The sequence below is a fragment of the Nerophis ophidion genome, linkage group LG09 (genome assembly GCF_033978795.1).
Source record: "Nerophis ophidion isolate RoL-2023_Sa linkage group LG09, RoL_Noph_v1.0, whole genome shotgun sequence".
NCBI classification, from domain to species: Eukaryota; Metazoa; Chordata; class Actinopteri; order Syngnathiformes; family Syngnathidae; genus Nerophis; species Nerophis ophidion.
In genome coordinates this window covers 36,464,520-36,469,846 of record NC_084619.1, presented here as the reverse complement: position 1 = coordinate 36,469,846, position 5,327 = coordinate 36,464,520, and the positions used below count along the sequence as shown (strand labels likewise).

General features: G+C 40.5%; 1 long non-coding RNA gene across 1 annotated transcript; it reads right to left on the bottom strand.

Annotated features, from left to right (window-relative positions):
* Positions 1-2,482: 2,482 nt before the first annotated feature.
* On the bottom strand, positions 2,483-4,960 carry LOC133558806 (uncharacterized). Its single transcript, XR_009808007.1, has 4 exons — positions 4,814-4,960; positions 4,592-4,730; positions 4,149-4,275; positions 2,483-2,744 (listed from the first exon to the last, which is right to left on the bottom strand). It is a non-coding gene; the product is annotated as an uncharacterized LOC133558806 (long non-coding RNA).
* Positions 4,961-5,327: the final 367 nt, after the last annotated feature.

Genomic DNA, 5,327 nt, shown 5'->3' with positions numbered 1-5,327 from the left:
TAATTTTTTTCTTAAATCAACATAAAAAAAACACAAGATACACTTACAATTAGTGCACCAACCCAAAAACCTCCCTTTTTCACGACAAAGAAACAAACCCCCTTCCGCCGCGCCACGGAACAAATTATCAAGCGTTGACCGGTCCGCATCTACAAAAAGGTTGGGGACCACTGTTCTAGATAGTAATTCCATCTTTAAAAGTCCAAAACCTAGTTAAGGTTTTTTCACATAGTTTTTCAAAAAGGCTGATTTCAACCGAATGTATGGAATTATTTGTGTTTTAGTGCATGCAAGCATAACAAGTGTGTGTGTGAATGGGGCGTAGACATTGTATTTAGGGTGGGATCAGGGACCCTTCAGGCTTGTGTATGGGGGCATAAAATTTGGTGCTACGCCCCTGGGGCCGTCTTTATCAAGCGTCCTAGAGTGCCATGTTACACTTAAGTCCTGAGAAATCGCGAAATTTAGTTCTACTCTCAAACTTAAGAATAAAAGCTATTTATCAACGTTCTTAAGTCTAGGAATCACTCCTACTCTCCACGATATTTAAGAGCCCTTCTTATGTGTCCTAAGTGGTTAGGAGTTGCCAGCAGGGGATGGCATTGAGGCGAGAGAGACGTGCGCGAACGTACAGGGCGCGGAAGGATGTCCTAGCTTTGTTTGATGACAAGCAGCTGATTAAATGGTATCGTTTAGACAGAGCGGGTATTATATTTGTCACAGATTTAATAAGGGGCGTCATCTCATCAGCAACATCAGGCAGCACAGCTTTCACAGCAGAACTAAAGGTCATCACAATGCTTCGATATCTCGCCACTGGGAAAATGCAACAGTGTAACGCTGATGATTTGGGGCCATCACAACCATCAGTAAGCAGAAGTATTATGAAAACAATAATGGCCCTTACTGCTCCTCACCTCGTCATGCATTTCATTGACTTTCCAACTACATCCCGGATAATTCAGCAGAAGCAAACTGCATTCATGCAGGTAGCTGGCTTCCCTGGAGTCGTCGGGGCAATCGATGGTACTCATGTAAGGATCATCGCTCCAAGTGTGGACGAGAGTGTGTTTGTTAAAGGGGAACATTATCACAATTTCAAAAGGGTTAAAACATAAAAAATCAGTTCCCAGTGGCTTGTTTTATTTTTCAAAGTTTTTTTCAAAATTTTACACCTCCCGGAATATCCCTAAAAAAAGCTTTAAAGTTCTTAATTTTAGCTATTTGCGATGCGACTGTCCATTTCCCTGTGACGTCTTGCAGGGCTGCCAATACAAACAACATGGCGGTTACCACAGCAAGATATAGCGACATTAGCTCGGATTCAGACTCGGATTTCAGCGGTTTAAGCGATTCAACAGATTACGCATGTATTGAAACAGATGGTTGGAGTATGGAGGCAGATAGCGAAAACGAAATTGAAGCTATCGAGCGAATAGCTATTGACGCTATTCGGCCATAGCATGGGTGCACCTAATGAAGTGGCCCATAGCATGGCTGCCTTATTAGCATCGCCGGTAAAATGTGCGGACCAAACGATCAGGACTTTCGCATCTTGTGACACTGGAGCAACTTAAATCCTTAAATTGTTTCGCATTAAATGTGGGTATCTAGTTTCAAATGTACATACAGCTAGCGTAAATAGCATGTTAGCATCGATTAGCGTAGCATTTTAGCATCAATTAGCTGGCAGTCATGCCGTGACCAAATATGTCTGATTAGCACATAAGTCAACAACATCAACAAAACTCACCTTTGTGATTTCGTTGACTTAATCGTTGGAAATGCATCTGCAGGTTATCCATACATCTCTGTGCCATGTCTGTCTTTGCATCGCCGGTAAAATGTGAAGACACTTTGGTAGATTCAATGGGGGTCTGGCGGCAGATTTCTTGCCAGTGGTGCAACTTGAATCCCTCCCTGTTAGTGTTGTTACACCCTCCGACAACACACCGACGAGGCATGATGTCTCCAAGGTTCCAAAAAATAGTCGAAAAAACGGAAAATAACAGAGCTGAGACCCGGTGTTTGTAATGTGAAAATGAATATGGCGGGTGTGTTACCTCGGTGACGTAACGTTCTGACGTCATCGCTAAAAGACCGATAAACAGAAAGGCGTTTAATTTGCCAAAATTCACCCATTTAGAGTTCGGAAATCAGTTAAAAAAATACATGGTCTTTTTTCTGCAACATCAAGGTATATATTGACGCTTGCATAGGTTTGGTGATAATGTTCCCCTTTAATAGGAAGAGGTACTACAGCATCAACACACAGGTAGTGTTCGATGCAGGCTACAAAATCTTAGATGTGGTACCCAAGTGTCCTGTGTCCACCCATGACGCGCGGATACTAAATGAAAGTCGTCTGAAGCAGCTTTTTAAGAGGCACATTGTGCCACCTGGATGTCACCTAAAAACATATACATCATACAATATATGGTTTAATAGGAGGGTTCATTCTTATCACAGGGCACACAAAAACACACAACGCGTGGTGGAGAGGTTGGATTGGCCAGTGGAAACACAGATTTCATGTGATGCATTCAGAAATACGGCACACTTCAGACAGTGTGCCATATCATTATGGCATGTGCAATACTGCACAACATTTGTAAGGGGCGCAATGTCCCACTCCAAACAGCAGACGATGATGACGATGAGGGAGGAGATGGAGACGTGAGCATTCCTGGCAACATCCATCCATGTGAAGGGGCAGCCTTCAGACAACACTTCGCCAACCTCCACTTTGGGTAAGAACAATAAATCATCTATAAAGGGGCTTTTATCAATTCATTTTATTAGTCACTCTGTATCATTTTTTTTAAAAGCCAAGCTGTACACTGCATAAAGTCAGTGTTCAAAAACAAGAAAAAAAACACAAAAAATGAGGGGCATTGTACATAAACCAAGCAACATTATCTGCCAAAAGAACAAGAAAATGTAGCTCTCCAAATCAAGTAAAATTAGCTAACTTTAATGAACCCAAAAATACCTTAAAATTAGTATATTCTCACTAATAAGTGCACTTTTCTTGATAGAAAAAAAAGGGATTTTTATGCTCAATATGTTGAAAAATATTCTTAAATTAAGTAAATGCTAGTGCCATTATCTTGACATAATGATATGCGCTCGGCAATACATTTCTTGAAACCAGAAAACTTGTACTACAAAATATGTTAATTGTTCTTAATGGAAAGGCAACAAGGCAACCGTTTGTTACTCTCGGGGTCTCCGAGCCGCTCAGGCAAATCACATGGTCTAAAAATGCCTTTTACCATGGACAACATGACATCTTCACGCCAAGTGCGTGTTCTTTCAGTCAATTAGTGTGCATATATACAGCCCGGCCAATGGCCAAAAACATTTTCATTGCAATTTTGAAAAAATTCATCTCAATGTGCACAAACTATTTCTGTTCAAAATTGTTAGAAATGTCACATGTTTCATCATTAACTGTCAGTTAACTGTTCTGTGCCAACTGTACTACTATATACTGTAAGTACGTATTTTCTATTGTTTCATTGAAAATAAAACAGCAAAGTCCATTTGGCTGTCGTCCGTTTTAATTATGAGACAAAATGGTGTCAAAGTCATTATTTTTTTTTTTCATGCTTGAAATAAGAAATTATTATGTTAAAAAGTAGTTTTATACTTGTGAGTGTTGATGACACAGCTTTGCAACAGTTGATATTCTACTTTCAAACAGGTTTTACTCAATATATGTCATAACATCTCAGCAATAAGCTGTAATATCTTACTGAGATCATTTAGGACCAATGGCTTGTTGTATTTTTTGAATTTTTTTTCAAAATTTTACCGGTCTCGGAATATCCCTAAATAAAGCTTTAAAGTGCCTTATTTTCGCTATCTTCGAAACCACTATCCATCTTCCTGTGACGTCATACAGTGCTGCCAATGTAAACAAACAATGGGAATACCACAGCAAGATATAGCGACATTAGCTCGGATTCAGACTTGGATTTCAGCGGCTTAAGCGATTCAACAGATTACACATGTATTGAAACAGAATGTTGGAGTATGAAAGTATTAAAGAAGAAACTGAAACTATTGAGCGAATAGCTATTGACGCTATTCATAGCATGCTCAAGATGTAAAGAATTTAAGCTGATTTATTGTTTTTCACCCACCACTTAATTGTTGCCTGTTGCCTCACACAAAGTGCTCGGGCCTGGCTGCACCGCGTCAAAGGCAGAGGGAGAGTGTGTATGTGAGATGCCTGGGGACACAGGAGACTCTAATGCATCTCGATCCAAACTGAAACATAAAGAATATTAGATTAGATAGTACTTTATTTATTCCTTCAGGAAAATTAACATTTTCAACACAATCCCACTCAAGAACTGACAAACATTACAGGGAGACAGAACAGGATCGCTGACTGGCTGAAATATCAGAAATGGTCCTGTTGTTGTTGTTGTTGTTGTTGTTGTTGTTGTTATGACGTGAACAAACACATTTTAGATAGCCTGCATATCCAAAAACAATCAAGCACGTATCTCTAACCAAAACGCACCTAGGCTGCAGCGCAATATCCCTATAGGGTTGCAACAGCAATAATTTGTGAACTCACCCTTTTGAAATCAACTCAAGCTTCATCGCAGCTGGATCATGGCCGCTGTCCAACCCAGAGATGCTGGGGTTATCCTCTCCAAGAAAACGCTGCACAACTTCTGCAACTTCGCTCAAATATTTGCCAGGTGGTCCTCCGCCTGCGTAAGAATATACAAATGAATTAATTAGATATCAGTGAATAAGGTGGCATGCAAGTAAATGAAAAAGAAGCAATACACACCAGTGCGCATGAAGCAGGCCTTGAAAGCTGCGATTTCACTTCTGTTTTTCGAGAGAACGTCATACAACTTTTTCTCGGAGTCAGCTGGTGACCGATGGCTGAACGTTTGAGAGGCGGTTAGTTGATTTGATATGTCTTCCCATGCCTGTTTTTTGTCATGGCGGGTCAGCGTCGGGCTGAACTTGCCTTTAAAGGGGAACATTATCACAATTTCAGAAGGTTTAAAACCAATAAAAATCAGATCCTAGTGGCTTATTTTATTTTTCGAAACTTTTTTCTAAATTTTACCCGTCATGGAATATCCCGAAAAAAGGCTTTAAAGCCCCTGATTTTCGCTATCTGCAAATCCACCGTCCATTTTCCTGTGACGTCATCTCGTGATGCCAACATGGCGGATAGCACAGCAAGATATAGCGACATTAGCTCGGATTCAGACCCGGATTTCAGCGGCTTAAGCGATTCAACAGATTACGCATGTATTGAAACGGATGGTTGGAGTATGGAGGCAGATAGC